Source organism: Scyliorhinus torazame, chromosome 13 (genome assembly GCF_047496885.1).
Source record: "Scyliorhinus torazame isolate Kashiwa2021f chromosome 13, sScyTor2.1, whole genome shotgun sequence".
Taxonomy (NCBI): domain Eukaryota; kingdom Metazoa; phylum Chordata; class Chondrichthyes; order Carcharhiniformes; family Scyliorhinidae; genus Scyliorhinus; species Scyliorhinus torazame.
In genome coordinates, this window is record NC_092719.1 from 139,196,776 (window position 1) to 139,216,892 (window position 20,117).

Here is a 20,117-nt window from a genome sequence, read left to right on the forward strand (position 1 = left end):
CGGACTGAGTCCGCAACTGCCACGCTAGTATCCCGACCGGCAGGATCACATTAGATCCACGCCTTCGGGCCTTTAGCCGGTCGGAGGGCGGAGAGTGGCGGTGCGGGCCTCCAGCAATGGCCGCAGGTTCGGGGCCCGGAGAATCGAGGAACTGGCGCCGGTCCTAATTTTGTGCGTGGAAATGGATTCTCCGCTCCGGCGCCGGCCGCAATTTGGGCGTTCGGGTGCGGAGAATCCAGCCCCTGGTTTTCCTGAACACAGAGGATGTTTCAGTCCCGGCTCACTTCTAGAAGCACTGAAATGTCAGGAGCCCCAAAGTAACAACTATGCAAAATCAACCTCCACTTTTCTTTCTTACATCTTGTATGATATTTCAATTTGGGGCGGCACGGCGGCACAATGGTTAGCACTGCTATCTCACAGCGTCAGGGATATGGGTTCAATTTCTAGTGACTGCGTGGAGTTTGCACTTTCACTCTCTGTCTGCATGGGTTTCCTCCGAGTACTCCAGTTTCCTCCCACAGACCAAAGATTAGGTGGAGGTTAAGTGGATTGGAAAGGCTAAGTTGCTCCTTCATGTTCTAAGATGTGCAGGTTTGGTGTGGTTATGGGGGATAGGGTGGGAGCAGTGGGTCTAGGTAGGGTGTCATTGAGAGATGCCAGCGCAGAATCGATGGGCCAAATAGCTTCCTTCTGCACTGTTAAGAATGTCTCTTCAGATTTGTTACAATATTCCATATAGATGCATCTCTCCCCATTCACAGAAATTTAAGTTCATTCACAGAAATGATTGTCTGTATGACACACATCAAGCAGGGAAAAATAGAGATGAAGAATAATCCAGGATTAGCTTGATATGACTTGTAATTCTTTCTTCTGTTATTCTTGGATGGAGACTTGTCATAAGTTTTCTAAAATGTTTGGTACAGATTAATCTTTTCTTAGGAAGAAGCTAAGTTATCATAGAATTTACAGCGCAGGAGGCCATTCGGTCCATCGAGTCTGCACCGGCCCTTGCAAAGAGCACCCGCCTTAAGCCCACACCTCTACCCTATCCTGTAACCCAGTAACCCCCACCTAAGCTTTTTGGACACTCGGGGCAATTTAGCATGGCCAGTCCATCTAACCTGCAGCCTTTGGACTGTGGGAGGAAACCTGAGCACACGGAGGAAGCCAACGCAGACACAGGGAGAACGTGTGGACTCCGCATGCCGGGAATCGAACCTGGGACCTTGGAGCTGTGAAGCAACAGTGCTAACCACTGTGTTACCATGCCGCCCAAATTGGACCTTTGAAATGATATTTTGCTTTGGACCGCTATTTGAGCTGAATAGATACATTTTTAACATCCCGTGATCTGAGTGCTGAAGGACTTTCTTTGACTTGAGACCAGACTTTTCATAGAAATTACAGTGCAGAAGGAGGCCATTTGACCCATTGCGTCTGCACCGGCCCTTGAAAGAGCATCCCATTTAAGCCCACACTTCCAACCTATCCCCGTAACCTAGTAACCCCACCTAACCTTTTTGGACACTAACGGCAATTTAGCACGGCCAATCCACCTAACCTGCACATCTTTAGATTGTGGGAGGAAACCGGAGCATCCGGAAGAAACCCATGCAGACACGAGGAGAACGTGCAGACTCCACACAGACAGTGGCGCAAGTCGGGAATCGAACCTGGGACCCTGGAACTGTGAAGCAACTATCATAGAATTTACAGTGCAGAAGGAGGCCATTTGGCCCATCGAGTCTGCACTGGCTCTTGGAAAGAGCACCCTACCCAAGGTCAACACCTCCACCCTATCCCCATAACCCAGTAACCCCACCCAACACTAAGGGCAATTTTGGACACTAAGGGCAATTTGTCATGGCCAATCCACGTAACCTGCACATCTTTGGACTGTGGGAGGAAACCGGAGCACCCGGAGGAAACCCACGCACACACGGGGAGGATGTGCAGACTCCGCACAGACAGTGACCCAAGCCGGAATCGAACCTGGGACCCTGGAGCTGTTAAGCAATTGTGCTAACCACTGTGCTACCGTGCTGCCCCCACTTCTGGTGACAAATTACAAAACCAGATTTATTGAACAGGAAACAAAAAAAACGAACGATAGTAAGAACAGAATTACTGTGGATTTCTGATAGTAGAGATAAACATCACTATTCTTGTTGTGCAACCACTCAAAACCACAGCTCAAACATGTTCAGGATCATCTGATTTCATAGTTCTCAGCTGACTTTTATCACCTCTGTGGTGCACCACTATCCCTGTTGGCTTCAGAATGGCTACCAATGTGGTGGAAATCAGCTGAAATTTAACTTCAGGACTTGGGCCATTATATATATATTTTTTTTAAACTCAGAACTGTGGCATCTCCCCAACCGACAGGGACCAATTTCATTATTTATTAACTCCAAGTTATTTTTCAATGTATTCATTTTTGGAGTAATCCTCAGTTTGTTTTAAAAATTAGCACATGTAAGTAGATTTTTTTGGTTATTTGAGATCATCATTTACCTTACATGGACATGTTATTAAAGATGACATGCAAGAATCAATGTTAACTTAAAAAGGGTTGAACATTGGGTGGGTGCCCAAAATGTAATATCTAATTAAATGTCAGATTCTGTATATATAGATAATAAATCTCTTAACTTCACAATGGATTTTAAAAAATTCATGCAACTGCAAAGCTGATTAATTGTTTTCCCACTGAGCTCCAACTCATATAACAGATACAATTTTGGGTTAGGCTACAGTAAGAGTAGAAATTGTGAGTGCAGACTGGATATTTTTCAAGACGGGAAGAATGGAGAAACCAGGAAACTACAGGCCAGTCAGTCTAACCTCAGTGGTGGGGAATGTGTTGGAAGTAATTCTGAGAACCAGAATTGATCTGCATTTGGAGAGATTGGGATTAATCAAGGACAGTCAGCGTGGTGTTGTTAAGTGGAGGTCACGGGGCGGATTCTCCACCGACTGCCACTGGTTGCCGATGGGTGGAGAATCGAATGCCAGGCTAAAAGCGGGATTGGTGCCGGACATTGATCCCATTCTGATGCTCCAGTCACCCACCGGCGGTGCCAGTGAACTACATGCCCCGTGCCAGAGGGAGGATGCAAGTGGGTCATTTGACCCCATTTGCATCCGATTAATGCATTGGAAGCCAAATTCTTCACGCCCCTGTGATTCCACGGCCCTCTCAGCCAGGATTCACGCAATCATAGATTGTTGCAAGTATTTTCAAGTCCCGTGGCCCTGACGGTGGGACATAGTGGTACGTATGTAATGTTGGTGCCCCCAAAGTCCATTCGGGGGCCCCTTCCCCTGACAATGCAAATCCTGCCCACTCCACCCCAAACACCCCTATCATACCCCCCATCAAAGACCCCCTTCAAGGACCCCCATCTGAGACCTCCATCAGAGACCCCCATCAGATCCCCAATAGAGACCCCCATATCAGAGACCCCTCAGATCAGAGACCCTCCCAGATCAGAAACCCCCAAATCAAATAACCCCATCAGTGACCCCCATATCAGAGATCCCACATCAGAGATCCCCCATACCCCCACCAGCCACCTCTGCCTGGAAGCTCTACCACTTTCCCTTACTCCTGCTGCCTCAGGCAGAAGTGTTGAAAGCAACAGCTGTTACAGGTGTCCTAGGATTTATAGAATGCCAAAACATATCACAAGCTTTAAACCCTCCAATCCTTTTATCAGTGAAGCTTCTATTCATTTTCAAAGAGAAATCAATTTTAATAGGCTGTAATTGACAGGGCTTCCAGACAGCAAAGTGTCTAGATTGTTTATTTTCATTTCCCTTCACACTTGAATGCATCTCAAGTACCCTGCTTTGAAGTAGACGACAATGTTTATAAACATCTAGCTATGATTGACAGCTCCTGTCCACATCAAAATAAGTAAAGTAGTTTCTGCTGAGAAAAAGATGAAGTGAAAGCACTTACCTCCATTGTGCTGAGCTTCAAATCAGAGTACTTGAGATGCATTCACGTGTGAAGGGAAATGAACATACACAATCCAGACATCTGTCTATCTTGAAGCATTACCCTATGAATCACAGGGTCATGATTTGCACTGTGAGGGGGAGGTAAACCCGCTGCCGGATCTTGGCATTGGGTCACCCGCTCAAAATGGTGGCCTGATACCAAGATGCCAATGTAATCCTGTGAACCCCCCGCCATGCATAAATTTGCATGGCAAGAGAGAGGGAATCACTCTTGGGTGCTGATCCAAACACCAGTGCAGACCAGGAGCAAATCTACTTAGGCAGGAAAGCATAGGCTCCTGAACTTGTCCTGATCAAGTCTGGCCAACTTGGTTGAATCTTGCAAAGAGTTAACCAGGTGTGGAGATAAAGGCAATGCATTTGACAGAATTTACTTGGACTTCAGTAAAGCTTTTGATAAGGTCCCCACATGGGGGACTGATAGCAAAGGTAAGAGACCATGGGATCCAAGGAAATTTGGCAAATTGGATCCAGAATTGGTTGAGAGGCAGGAAGTGAAGGGTGATGGCCAAGGCCTGTTTTTATGACTGGAAGCCTGTGTCTAGTGGGGTCGCACAGGGATCCGTGTTAGGGCCCTTGCTGTTTGTGGTTTTTATGAATGATTTAGACTTGAATCTAGGAGGATTGATCAGTAAGTTCGTGGATGAAACTAAAATTGATGGGGTGGTAAATAGTGGGGGGGATAGCCGTAGACTTTAGGAGGATATAGACAGGTTGGCCAGATGAGCGGATCAGTGGCTACTGGAATGCAGTCCAGATAAGTGTGAGGTGTTGCACTTGGGCAACACAAACACAGCAAGAGAATACATAATGAATGGCAGGACCCTGGGATGCACCTGGATCTGAGGGACCTTGGTGTGCATATACACTGGTCCCTTAATTTTACAGGGCAGGTGGATAAAGTGGTTAAGAAGGCATATGGTATACTTGCCTTTATTAGCCGAGGGATAAGAGTATAAGAGCAGGGAGGTTATGCTGGAATTGTCTAAAACGTTGGTTTGGCCGCAGCATTACTGTGTGCAGTTTGGAAATTCACATTATAGGAGGGAAGTCACAGCACTGGAAACGGTGCAGAGGAGATTTACCAGGATGTTGCCTGGCTGGAGATTTTTAGATATGAAGAGAGATTGGATAGACTGGGATTGTTTTCCTTGGAGCAGAGGAGACTGAGGGGGGACATGATTGAGTTGTATAAAATTCTGAGGGCATAGATAGAGACATAGAAAATAGGAGCAGGAGAAGCCATTCGGCCATTCGAACCTGCTCCGCCATTCATTTATGACCATGGCTAATCGTCCAACTCAATAGTCTAATCCCGTTTTCCCCAAAGAGTAGACAGGAAGAAATCATAGAATCATAGAATCCCTACAGTGCAGAGGGAGGCCATTAACCCCATCGAGTCAGCACTGACCCTCTGAAAGAGCACGCTACCTTGGCCAAATCCCCCACCTTATCTCCGTAATCCGACCTAGGTGCAATTTAGCACAGCTAATCGACCTAACCTGCACAGCTTTGGACTGATAGGAAATCCCAGCACCTTGAGGAAACTCATGCAGACACGGGAAAAATGTACTCAGTCACCCAAGGTCGGAATCGAACCTAGGCCCATGGTGCTGTGATGCACAAGTGCCAACCACTGTGTCGTCCCTTGACCAATGACCAGGGGCCATAGATTTAATGTCAGGGTAAGGAGGTATAGAGGGGATGTGAGGAAAACCTTTTTCACCCAGAGGGTGGCGGGAGCCTGGAACTCACTTTCTGAAAGGATGATGGAGACAGAGACCCTCATAACATTTAAGAAGTATTAAGATGTGTACTTGTGATGCCAAGGCATACAAGACTGGCGAAGTGTTGGAAAATGGGATGAGAATACTTGGGTGGTTGGCTTTTCCAACAGACACGATGGGCCGAAGAACGTTTCCGTACTGTAGACCTCCATGACTCAATTATGGCTAGAATTTCCCCGCCTTTTGGATTCTCTGTACCCCACTGCAACGCACCCCGCCCACGGGTTTCCCAGCGGCGTTAGGTGGCTTCAGTGGGGAGTTCCATGACAAGCGGCGGGAGCAGAGAATCCTACCAGTTAGTGGCGAGCTATTGCGAAAAACGTGGCTGGGGAACCGAAGAATCCAGCCCAAATGTTGCACCCTGTCCAACTAGTGCTCCTTTCCCATTGTTGGTCGACATTTAGGGTTACGCAGATACATACTCACCTCGGACATTATTAACAATTCGGTTCAAAAATAATTAGCCTGGTTCATTTTAATTATATTTTTTATCTTCACAATTGATTGATTTTGACCTAAAAATTGGGAAAATGTAACATTTAAAATATTAAGATGACATTTAAGGTGATTTTTTATAATCAAAATCATCTCTAAAAGTATGCTTCCCCTTCTATCTTTGCCATTTCCCCTGTCCACCCCGCATTCAAGGGCAACTTTCCTCTCCATACCCTCTATCTATGGGCAGAATTCCCCGTCAGCGGGATCTTCAGCTCCGCTGGCAGCACACCCACGCCCGTGAGTTTCCCCACTGTGTGGGGTTGCCACAGTGTGAAATCCCATTGGCTGGCTGCAGGAACGGAGGATCCCGCTGCCGGCGAGGGCGTGCTGCACAGGGAAAACGTGGCTGGCAGACCAGGAAATCCCTCCAATTATTTTTCTCAAGTCCCGTTCTCCAGCTTATAGAGCCACAACCCCTCTAGACTTGCTCTTCACAGTTCATAGAACCTTTGTCTCTGCTCATCCCCGCATTTAGAACACAATAAACTTTTTAAATCTTCTGCCTGATAATCCCGGCTGCAGCCTGCACTGAACTTTGCTGCTTCATTTTGAGAAACCTATTTGGACAGAGATCATGTAAGGTTGAAGAATTCCCATTTGCAGCACAGTTGAAAGTTATAAATTACAGCCAGGACTGGCAGCAAGAAGAATATTTGTGGATACAACACCATCTTGCAAGCAGGACCTTAGGAGCACAAGTTCACGCTGTGCTGGGAACGATTAACCTTTCTTTATTTTTTTTGTTATCTGATTCCTGTTCACTCATTTTGCCCTCATATTTAGTTTTTTCCTGACTGATTAATTTTGTCAGATATTCTTTCTTTGTTTCATGTTTGCAGTCTTCTACCAGTTTGTGTTTCTCCATTCTTGGATTGCTTCTTCATCTGTTTTTATCTGCATTTATTTTCTTTCCAAATTCCAATTTGCCGATCTTTCTCTCTTTCGTGGACCCGAGAGCTCTCAAATGGTAGTTGATCAGTTGAGACGATCTAGACTGTGCGTGTCTTCTAGAGTGTGTGAGCTATTATACTGGGAGGTGGATGAATAGGGAGACCATGAAGCGTTCAGAGATGGCAGTTAACATTTTGAATGAGTAAATTTTGAATAAGCCTAAGCAGCAAAAAAACAACCATTGTCTGCCAGGTTTCCTTCATTCCACTCGAACTGTTGGGTACTCATGGATATCTGACCAATCAATATTGGCTGCAAGGTGACTGGATAGTGGCAACCGACTGTGTGGTCACAGAAACCAAACATGTGCTAGTCAATTAACCCAGGGTGTTTTGGTTCTTAAATGAATAAGCCCAAAAGAAACTTGGTGACTTGCATAAAATTGATGAGTTGTAAAACCTAGCAACATGAGAAATCCAGGTAGCTGCACAGTGCAACAGCGGAACTGAACTGAAGAAGGGATGCTGTGGAGCAGCTGCATAGTGGGACTAAGGTGCGCATCGTAGGTACACAGCATATTCGTACTGAGAGTGGGAAAATAAAGCAGTGATTGAGTAGGCCTGATTGAGGCGTCATGGAGCAGAAGCACACTTTGATTGAGGGAGTGGTGCAAAATAGCAATGCGACTGAGGAAAAAAAGGCTTTTTGTAGGACAGCAGCAAAGGGGAATTTCAGGAAAGAGAGCGATTGCAACTAACACAGAAGTAGATACGAGTGGGGTGCAGTACAGAGGACTGAAAGAACTACAAGAGTGCAGCATAGTGAAACTGAGGGCGGGTGGCTTCAAAGCATGGGAGGGAGCTGGAAACATGATTAATTGCAAAAACTAATTTTTCATTAGAGTTGCTCATATAAGACTGGGTTTAAAAAAATAGCTGCTGTTACATCGACACGGTGGCACAACGGTTAGCACTGCTGCCTTACAGCACCAGAGACCCGAGTTCAATTCTGACTTTCGGTGATTGTGTGGAGTTTGCATGTTCTCCCCGTGTCTGCTCTGGTTTCCTCCCACAGTCCAAAGATGTGCAGGTCAGGTGCACTGACCATGCTAAATTGCCCCTTAGTGTCCAAAGGTTAGCTGGGGTTACAGGGTTAAAGGGATAGGGTGGGGGAGTGGACCGAGGTAGGGTGCTCTTTCAGAGGGTCGGTGCAGACTTGATCGGCCCAATGGCCTCCTTCTGCACTGTAGGGATTCTACGATCAGGAACACAGATCGAGACTCCTGTAGACAAAATGTGTTTGCATTATCAGCAGAAGTTAAGTCTTTAATGTTTTTGTGTATGTTGCTTTGATTAAATTATTTGTGACCTTAGGTGGTCAGTTGGCTGAAGAGCTATGATGTCAGCTGAAAAGAAAGTTTAATTTTTAAAATAAAATTATTGGTAGTTGTTGCTGACAGTGTATTTTTGGGGTCATTTTTCTGTTATTATGGGTTTATCTCAGGATTTGTTATCTTTTTACACAAGAATGATCTTGCTGGAGTCAATGATCTTTTGTTTAAAAGCATTTATTTACATGTCAGCTATTTACAAAGGTAAAATACGACCAGGACATCGCTGGAGTTACTTTTGGAGATGCTTCACCCTCATCTCTCTCACTGAGTGACATGACTGTGACATAGCTGCCTTGACACATATTCAATAGCTTTCATTTACTCTCTAATTTTCGTCCACCTTTAACAATTATTCATTGGAAATTTATATACCTGGGTGTCCCGCTTGATTAAAAAGCTGCTGAATTGAAATGCTGGAAAGAGAAGACACAAGCACCAAAAACATGTACTAGGACCATTCCATCCCATGTGGCAGACCAAGATTGTGAAAAAACTGGTAAGACCATCCATATTTGGAACTGTACATAGTTAAAGCTTACCAATAAAAGTGTTTATGTTTAAAATCACAAGTCACAAGATCTCATCAATGAACCATCACCACTGCAACAATAAAAAAAACTATATTCAGTACACAGTATGACATGGTGTCATGATATGAAACTTCAGGAGTGGATCAGGTTAGATCCCCAGAATTATTGTCTCTGAGACCGTGCCGCCGTCCGACCAAGTAGTCATAGAGGCATGGATTGTTCATAAACACATGGACCACTTAGGAGAAGAGAGATGTTCCAGCAGTCATTGTTGCCATCAAGAAAGTTTTTGAACCCGTAATCGACTTGATATAGACTTCACGGAGGTCTCTGTGGAAGTAAGTACACTGTGCCAGAAGGGGAACCCATTATTGCAGTTCCTGGTAATGCCGATCCTGTGGATGCATCTCAGACTAAAGAATTACGCCGCTCTACAAGAAACAGAAAACCCCTTCAAAGACTGATTTATAATTGTCCAACTCATGTACATAATGCACCATTCAAATTTAGGACTGAGTAACTTAGTTATGGAAGATTGTATATAGGAGTTAAAGGGTGTAGTATTATAGGTATTAAGGTACCTGATAGGCTAAAGCACCGTTGGTGGAAACTGTATGCTTTCTATTGGTTAGAATGTATGATAGCTCCACCCTGCTAGGCGGGGTATAAGAACCCGTGCCACCCCAGCAGCCTTCATTCTGTACCTGAGCTGCTGGGGGAAACATCTAGCTTGTTAAAGCCTTCAGTTGGACTACAATCTCGCTTTAGTGGTTGATTGTGCATCAATTTAATAAGCTAGTTTTTTTAAGAAGAAAGGATGGAGCTCCGAATCAAGCCGGAGTGTCTGCAATTTAGCCCCCACGCGGCGAACCCAGTATTAATCTTTAAGCACTGGCTGGCGTGTTTTAAAGGGTATTTCAGGACAGCCGAAAATGCACCCACAGGAGAGCAGAAACTGCATGTCCTGCACTCAAGGGTGAGCCTGGAGATTTACACCCTCATTGAGGAAGTGGAAGACTTTGATGCAGCAATAGAGCTGCTAAAAGGACACTGTATTCGCCCGGTAAACCAGGTCTACGCCCTGCACCTGCTTGCTACAAGGCGACAAACCCCTGGGGAATCGCTGGAGGAATTCTACTGTGCACTCCTGGTGTTGGGAAGAAGCTGCAGCTACCCGCAGGTTTCGGCAAGCGAACACACGGAACTCTTAGTCCGGGACGCTTTCGTGGCAGGTATGCTATCTTCACAAATCCGCCAGCGTCTGTTAGAAAAGGACACGGGCCCTTGCAGGCTCCCTGGATGTGGCCTCCAGGAACGCCCGCACTTACGTTCCCGACCATGCGGCAGTCCCCTGGGCAGCGTGGAACCCCTCCGCGGCCGACCCCGAGACATCCCCCATTCCCCCACAGACCTGCGCTGCAAGGCGGCCTGGCAACCCCGAGGGGCCCTGCTGCTACTTTTGCGGGCAGGCCAAGCACCCCCGGCAGCGCTGCCTGGCCCGTGCATCCACCTGCAAGGGATGCGGCAAAAAGGGCCATTTCGTGGGGGTATGCCACGCCCGTGCGGTTGCCGCGGTCTCCATTGGCGAATGCGGACCTCAACCACAAACTTCTCCACGAGCCCCGTGCGGCCAGCGGTCGCCGCCATCTTCCTATTCCAGGGCCACATGCGGACTCCGGGTGCCGCCATCTTGTTCCGCGGATGTCACGTTGGAGGGATGGGCGCTGCCATTTTGTGCACCCCCAGCCACGTGCGACCAATGGGAGCCGCCATCTTGGATGAACCCCCAGGACCCCAACTCGGCTGACCACGCACTGCCCGAAGAGAACTCTCAACTGCTGCGATTAGCCTCGGTGACTCTGGATCAGTCTCGGCCTCGAACACTCTCAACTGCTACGACGACCGTATTCATCAATGGGCACGAGACGTCCTGCCTAATCGACTCTGGGAGCACGGAGAGCTTCATACACCCTGACACGGTAAGGCGCTGTTCTCTCCTCATCCACCCCATTAATCAAAAAACTCCCTGGCTTCCGGTTCACACTCAGTGGAGATAAAGGGGTTTTGTGTAGCAGTCCAGGGAAGAGAATTCAAAAATTTCTGTCTCTACGTCCTTCCCCACCTCTGCGCGGCTACACTCCTGGGTTTAGACTTCCAGTGTAACCTTCAAAGTCTGACCTTCAAATTCTGCGGCCCTATACCCCCCCTTACTGGCTGCGGCCTCGCGACCCTGAAGGCCGACCCGCCTTCCCTGTTTGCGAACCTCACCCCGGATTGCAAACCCGTCGCCACCAGGAGCAGACGCTACAGTGCCCAGGACCGGATCTTTATTAGGTCAGAGGTCCAAAGGCTACTGAGGGAAGGGGCGATTGAAGCCAATAACGGCCCCTGGAGAGCTCATGTAGTTGTGGTAAAGACCGGGGAGAACCATAGGATGGTCATCGACTACAGTCAGGCCATCAACAGGTTTACGCAGCTGGACGCGTGCCCTCTCCCCCACATATCGAACCTGGTAAACAGGATCGCGCATTATAAGGTCTTCTCCACGGTGGATCTCAAGTCCGCTTACCACCAGCTCCCCATTCGTACTAGTGACCGCAAATACACTGCCTTCGGGGCAGATGGGCGGCTCTTCGGTGTCACCAACGGAGTCTCAGTCTTCTAGCGTGAGATGGACCGAATGGTTGAATGGTACGGTTTACGGGCAACATTCCCGTATCTCGATAATGTCACCATCTGCGGCCATGACCAGCAGGACCACGACACCAACCTCCAAAAATCTCTCCAGACCGCTAAAATCCTTAACCTTACATACAACAAGGATAAATGCATGTTTAGCACCGACCACCCAGCCATCCTCGGCTACGTAGTGCGAAATGGAGTTATAGGCCCCGACCCTGAACGCATGTGCCCCCTTATGGAGTTCACCCTCCCTCACTGCTCCAAGGCCCTGAATCGTTGCCTCGGTTTTTTAGCTGCTACGCCCAGTGGATCCCCAACTATGTGGACAAGGCCGTCCCCTGATCCAATCCACAGTTTTTCCCCTGTCGATAGAGGCCCGCCAGGCCTTCAGCCGCATCAAAACAGACATTGCAAAGGCCACGATGCACGCCATCGACGAGTCCCTCCCCTTCCAGGTCGAGAGCGATGCATCCGACGTAGCTCTAGCAGCCACCTTCAACCAAGCGGGCAGACCCGTGGCCTTCTTCTCTCATACCCTCCAAGCTTCCGAAATCCGCCGCTCCTCAGTCAAAAAGGAGGCCCAAGCCATAGTAGAGCTGTGCGACCTTGGAGGCATTCCCTGGCCGGCAGGAGATTCACTCTCCTCACGGACCAATGGTCGGTTCCTTCCATGTTTGATAATGCACAGCGGGGCAAGATAAAAAACGGCAAGATCTTGCGGTGGAGGATCAAACTCTCCACCTACAACTACGACATCTTGTATCGTTCCGGGAAACTAAACGAGCCTCCTGACGCCCAGTCCCGCGGCACATATGCCACCGCACAAGTGGACCGCCTCCGAGCCCTCCACGAGGACCTCTGCCACCTGGGGGTCACTCACTTTTTCCATTTTATCAAGGCCCGCAACCTGCCCTACTCCATCGAGGAGGTCAGGAGAGCCACCAGAGACTGCCAAATCTGCACGGAGTGCAAACCGCACTTCTACCAATCAGAGAAAGCGCACCTTATAAAGGCTTCCCGTCCCTTTGAATGCCTCAGTATGGACTTCAAAGGCCCCCTCCCCTCCACCGACCGCAACACGTACTTCCGGAACATGATTGACGAGTACTGTCGTTTTTTATCTTGTCCCGCTGTGCATTATCATACATGAAAGCAACTGACCGTTGGTCCGTGAGGAGAGTGAATCGCCAGCCGGCCAGGTAATGCCTCCTGAACGTGATTGACGAGTACTCCCGATTCCCATCCACCATCCCCTGCCCTGACATGACCACATCCACCGTCATCAAGGCCCTCCATAGCACCTTTGCACTGTTTGGGTACCCCGCTTACTTACACAGTGATAGGGGGTCCTCCTTAATGGTCGACGAACTGCGTCAATTCCTGCTCAGCAAAGGCATCGCCTCGAGCAGGACGACCAGTTACAACCCCCGGGGTAACGGACAGGCAGAGAGTGAGAACGGAACGGTCTGGAAGACCGTCCTACTGGCCCTACGGTCCAGGAACCTCCCTGTCTCCCGCTGGCAAGAAAACATCCCGGATGCCCTCCACTCCATCCGGTCACTGCTTTGTACGACCACCAATTAGACAGCCCACCTCCTTGTCTTCCCTAGGAAGTCCTCCTCTGGGACGTCGCTCCCGACCTGGCTGGCAGCTCCCGGACCCATCCTGCTCCGAAAACACATGCGGGCGCACAAGTCGGACCCGTTGGTCGAGAGGGTCCATCTGCTCCAATGCTAACCCCCAGTACACCCACGTGGCGTTCCCTGACGGCCGACAAGATACAGTCTCCCTACGGGACCTGGCGCCCGCCGGAACCCCACGCACATCCCAGCCATCAGTCTCACACTCCCCTCCACCGCAGCACCTTACAGGAGGATCGGTACTTCCGCTGGCCCGTTTAGGCCCCCCCACACACGACGCCCCCCGCAGGCGCTCCCTTCCCAGGTCAACCGTTTTCCCAACCAGCCGTCTAGCGGTGCCGAAGTCATGGAGATCGAAGCCACGCTCCCGGACTCACAGACACCCGAGCCTCCACCGGAGTCACCACCGAAGCTCCGACGATCACAGAGGATGACCAGGGCCCCCGATCGACTGATTGTTTCATTTTAATTGTAAACTGTAAATATAAACCATCAAATGTACATAGCTATCAGAATTGTAAGTAGTTACTAAACACTGTACGGAGGTATTACGGTACCTCCATAACTAATTATACCACATTGCCATGTTTTGTAGTTTCAGGCCACCACCCGTGCCGGACTATTTTTTAACAGGGGGTGAATGTGGCATTATAGGCATTACGGTACCTGATAGGCTAAAGCACCATTGGTGGAAACTGTATGCTTTCTATTGGTTAGAATGTATGATAGCTCCGCCCTGCTAGGTGGGGTATAAGAACCCGTGCCGCCCCAGCAATCTTCATTCTGTACCTGAGCTGTTGGCAGAAGCATCTAGCTTATTAAAGCCTTCAGTTGGACTACAACCTCGCTTTAGTGGTCATTGATCGTGCATCAAAGGGGAAGGGATGTGGTGATTTGTGTTGATTGTCCATATAAGGGCCAAAACAGGGTGGCACATGGCGCAGTGGTTCGCACTGGGACTACGGCGCTGAGGACCCAGGTTTGAATCCCGGCCCTGGGTCACTGTCCATGTCGTGTTTTCACATTCTCCCCGTGCCTGTGTGGGTTTCACCCCCACAACCCAAAGATGTGCTGGTTAGGTGGATTGGCCATGCTAAATTGGCCCTTAATTGGAAAAGAAAAATAATTGGGTACACTAAAGTTTAAAATAAATAAATAAATAAATAAATAAGTGCCAAAACAGCAGAAAAGGGTCACCTGGCTTGGGTGGCCAATTGGGACTCAGAGCTGAGTATTCACCCCAGGCCGTGGGGCCCCATAAGGCTGGAGACATGTCAGCACCTAGGCGACTGGAGACTGCTGAACAATTCTTATGAATAAATCATTTTTTGTTTTCACTAACGGACTCTATTAAAATGCATCCTAACAATGCCCCTTAACTGATCATTTTTGATCTTTTATTTACTGCAAGGATCAGCGCTTGGTTTGCAGTTCACAATATATATCAATATATCCAAGTTTGCAGATGATGCAAAACTAGGAGGGAATAGGTGTTGTGAAGAAGATGCAAAGCGGCCACAGGAAGTTTTGGACAGACTTGCTAAGTGGGCAAGAATATGGCAGATGGATTGTAATGTGGCAAAATATGAAGTAATCCAATTTGGTAGAAGGAACAGTTGTGCAGAGTATTTCATACATGTTAATAAATTAGAAAGTGTCGATGTACAGAGGGATATTGCTGTCCATAAGTCACTCAAGGCTAGCATATTAGTGCAGCAAGCTATTAAGAAGGCTAATGGAATGTTAGGTTTTATTGCAAGAGGATTTGAGAGCAGGAGTAGTAAAGTCTTGCTTCAATTGTATAGTAGTTTGATTAGACCGCATCTGGAGTACTGTGTACAGTGTTGGTCCCTTTATCTCAGAAAGGATATTATTGCCAGAAAAGAGGTGGCAATGAAGGTTCACCAAACTTGTTCTGGGGATGCTGGGACTGTCTTATTAAGAGACATTGGACAAACTGGGCATATATTTTCCAGAATTTTGAAGAATGAGAGATGATCTCATTGAAACCTACAAAATACTTAAAGAAATAGACAGGGTAGATGCAGGTAAAATAACTTAAAGGGTTATAGGGATAATAAGACCATAAGACATAGGAGCAGAATTAGGCCACTCGGCCCATTGAGTCTGCTCCGCCAATCAAACATGGCTGATATTTTCTCATCCCCATTCTCCTGCCTTCTCCCCATAATCCCTGATCCCCTTATTAATCAAGAGTCTAACTATCACTGTCTTAAAGACACTCAGTGATTTGGCCTCCACAGCCTTCTGCGGTAAAGCGTTCTACAGATTCACTACCCTGTGGCTGAAGAAATTCCTCCTCATATCAGTTTTAAAGGATCGTTCCTTTAGTCTAAGATGGTGTCCTCTGGTTCTAGTTTTGGTGTAAAAGGCATAGTACGATCAGCCATGATTGTTTCAAATGGCAGAGCAGGTTCGATGGGCTGAATGGCCTACTATGTAAAGAAATGCTGCATTGTGATTCTCATGATGATTTGAAATCTGGAGCCTGACTGTGATCTGAGTCTCTACCTTCCCAGTAAGTCCTAGTGGAGCTGATGTGCCCGATCAGTTGGCATATAATGCGCCAGTGAATGGTGTCGGCGGCAGGAATGACCTGGCAGACGTTCATTAGCAGATGGCTGAACTACGAAGTCGGTATCTGAGACCTCTGAGATCTGCACCTCCATCTTGGGGTTTGGTGCGACTGGAGGCATCGCAGCATGCTGGTTTGGCAATGGAGCCGCAGGATCCAGGGCAGGCTTCTTTCCAGGCACTTCACGAGGGAACAAATGTGATCCAGGTGCCACTTCATTAGTTGCCCCGGACTCAAACTTGGTAACAGACTGGTCCTGTTTTACGGACGACAATTCCAGAGAGCCACGAGCACCGTTACAAAGTTACGAATGAACACCGCGTCGTCAGGTGCAAAGCGACAAAGAGGTCAACATTGAACTGGGCAACGTCCATGCGAATCTTGGTTACAAAGAACAAAGAACAATACAGCACAGGAACAGGTCCTTCGGCCCTCCAAGCCTGCACCGATCATGTGTCCTATCTAGACCAAATGCCTGATTCCTTCTGTACCCCGTCTGTTCTTGTGCCTATCCAAATTCGCCTCAAACATCGCTAACGTATCTGCCTCAACAACCTCACTTGGCAGTGCATTCCAGGCCACTACCAACCTCTGTGTAAAAAACTTCCCCTGTAAATCTCCAGTGAACCTGCTCCCCCCTCACCTTGAACTTGTGCCCCCTTGTAATTGTCATTTCTTCCCTGGGAAAACGCCTTCAACCTTCACCATGTCTGTACCCCTAATAATTTTATAAACTTCTATCAGGTCACCCCTCAGCCTTCGTCTCTCTAGGGAGAACAATCCCAGTTTATTCAATTTCTTCTCATAGCTAATACCCTCCATACCGGGCAATATCCTGGTAAAGCTTTTCTGTACTCTTTCCAAAGCCTCCACTTGCTTCTGGTAGTGTGGTGATCAGAATTGGACACAGTATTCCAAATATGGCCAAACCAACGTTCTATATAACTGTAACATAATTTTTGAACTTTTATACTCGATACCCCGGCCTATGAATGCAAGCATGTCATATGCTTTCTTTACCACCATTTCCACCTGTGCTGCCACTTTTGAGGATCTGTGGACCTGCACGCCCAGATCTCGCTGTATCTCTATGCTTCTGATGGTTCTGCCATTTTTTTTATAGCTCCCACCTGAACTGGATCTACTAAAATGACACACTTTCACGCCAATGTCTGGCAGAATCAAACTCAGCCATGTACGAAGTCTACAACCCAATTACATCTCAATGGGGGATACCCCAGTTATTGCGTGTGGCCTGGTCCGAGACGAAAATAAGAAACTTGCCAGTTTTGTGTCCAACGAACCGGATGTCTGTTTCTTGAGCCCCTGTTTATCCATCTGCATGGTCCTCCCTGCCACAACATTTTATGCCAGATGGTATGGGCAGTGCGGACATGACGAATCCCGTTGCTCGTCACAAAAGCGGCAAATTCTTCACTCGTGAAGGAGGCCCCCTTATCTGTTAGGAGTACATCCGGGATTCCGTGGGTGGAAAAGAAAATGCACAATTGCTTGATGGTCACCCGGAGGTGGTCGCTGCCATCTTGTAGACCTCCAGCCACTTCAAGTGGGCGTCCACCAGGAAGAGGAATATCAGACCCAAGAACAGACCGGCGAAATCGGCATGCATGTGGGCCCAAGGGCATCCCAGCCACTCCAAAGGGTGCCGCGGGGAGTTTCTGGTGCGCCTGGCAGATGGAGCACTGCTGGGCCAAAGTCTCAATATCCTTGTCAAATCCCAGCCACCTGACGTACCTTCTCGGCAGCATCTTCATTTGGACACTCCAGGATGTCTGTTGTGAAGGGCCTTTCGTATAGCAGCCTGTCCCTTTGCCAAATAACATCCCTGGTGCCCCACAGGAGGGTGCCATCCTCCATAGTCAACTCTGGCAATTTTGAGGAGAAAGCTTTCAGCTCCCCTGATAGTTGACAATGCTGCCCACTATAACACGAGATGACGCATCCTGGGAAGTGCAGGGTCGGTCTCTGTCCAGTCACAAACACATGAGGCAGTGACAGGCAGGAAGTCCATGAAGTTCAGTCAAATAATCACCATCTGCCGTAGGAGAGTTTACAGTTTCGACCTGAAGGGGAAGAGAGTTCAACGCATCAGCATGTGCAATCTAGGTCCCTGGGCGGTGCTCAAAAGAGCATTTGTAGGCAGCCATAAAATAGCTCAGCATAGAATCCTTGCAGATGCTACGGGAGGGACCGCCTTGTCCTCACGGAACAGGCCTAGCAATGGCTTTTGATCGGTGATGATAAAAAAATTGGCGGCCATAGACATATTGGTGAAATCATTTTATTGCAAATATGACCACCAGACTCTCTTTTTCGACCTGGGCATACTTTCGTTTGGCTACAGCCAGCATCCAGGAGGAAAAAGCAATCAGACAGTCATGCCATTGTCCACTCAATGGGACAAAACTTCCCGAATGCCATACGGTGAAGCATTGCACGTGACATACAATGGCTTCGAGAAGTCAAAATATGTCAATACCCCTGAGAAAGATAACTGCCACTGCTCCTTGCTGAACGTCATAACCTGGGCCTTTCCCCGATCCCAAGGCTGGTGTTTTTTCAGAAGTGGAGGGTGGTGAGGAGAGTCGCCAGATTCGAAATGTAGCACCCATAATAATTCACTAATACAAGGAAACTGCCAAGTTCGGTGGTGTCTCGTGGAACGGCGGCCATTTTCATTGACCGGACCTTCTCGGCAACTGAGTGCAGGCCATTTCAGTCCACTTGATATCCCAAATAGACCATTTTTTTCACATGGATTGTTGATACCACGGACTAAGCGGTCATGGAGCATATCAGACAAAACACTTCTATACTTACAAACCTCGGCTATCTTCCGAGAGGCAAACTGGGTCACAGACTCGCCGGAGGATCTCTCCTCCACATTAAACCAATATCTTTGAATGATTATCGATGGGATTGGCTTAAAGTGTTCAGCCACAAGCATCACGGGTTGGTCGAATGTTTGCGTATCTGGCATCGCCGGGTACATTCGACTCCGGTTCGCTCCGAATCTATGCGGTCTACAGGCCATCAACAGTATGACCATCTGGCGCTCATTCTCCGTGATATTGTTGGCCTGGAAGAAATAGTGCATTCATTCCGCGTTTTGGTTCTAGTCTTCAACACCGGCGTCAAATGCATCTAACCGGTCAGAGGCATGGCGAATCAGAGAAATCCAAAATGGGGAGGTTGTTCAGCTGAGCACGACGCAGCGTCGACAGCAAACCAGTTTACTCCTCGTTGCCAGTTTAATAAGGACGCGGGAATCCAAACCGAGTAAAAATAAGAACTATGTTTTATTTACAAACAGTATATTACACTCCCTGGTAGACCCCTACTGAGTACTTCTCAACTCAGTGCAGACTGGCCGACCTTGTATACTCGAGGTAATTGAGATACTCTGCCCCTACTGGGGGAAGCTTGTACTCCAGAAGGAGCATGGGGTAGACAAGCATTCCCACCCTGTAAGCTCCGTGTGGAATATTACATTTATTTGATTAATTTAATTGCATATTATCTTTTAATGTGCTCATTGTGCTGTTTTAACTGATAGTGACATGACTCCATCTATTCCAAATTCCTTGGCTTGAATTCAGTGCTTTTGCCCACAGCTGTGATGCTGAGCTGATTTGACTGAGGTGGTCTGAGCATGTGCATTCTGCCTAATTTCCCAGGGCACATCAGTTTCACTTAGCTGCACTAATTCTCCCTTCTGGAAAGTTCCACCTGCTTTCTTCAAACAATCATTGAAGAACAAGAGGACAAATTCTCAAAACTTTGTTGAGGTTAATTTTATGTGGAATGTTTTGAGAGGTTGACTGAGAATGAAAGATGACAGTGTTTGCAATACGCACCTGTTGTAACATTTTGAGTTCTATACCATTAAGCTGGGGTTTGGGAGGATGAGAGGGAGAGAGGAAAGAGAGAGATGGAATAGTTTATTCGTTCATGGGATGTGGGCATCGCTGGCTGGGCCAGCACTCGTTGCCCATCCCCGAGTTTGTAGGATTCTGGGGCACAATCTGGTGAACACCACACAGT

At 47.9% G+C, this 20,117-nt stretch overlaps 1 protein-coding gene across 23 annotated transcripts in view; it reads left to right on the forward strand.

The window, feature by feature from the left end:
• LOC140388298 (contactin-4-like) overlaps positions 1–20,117 on the forward strand; it is a 3,617,424-nt gene that overhangs the window by 893,199 nt on the left and 2,704,108 nt on the right. The gene's annotated exons all lie outside the window — the stretch shown is intronic.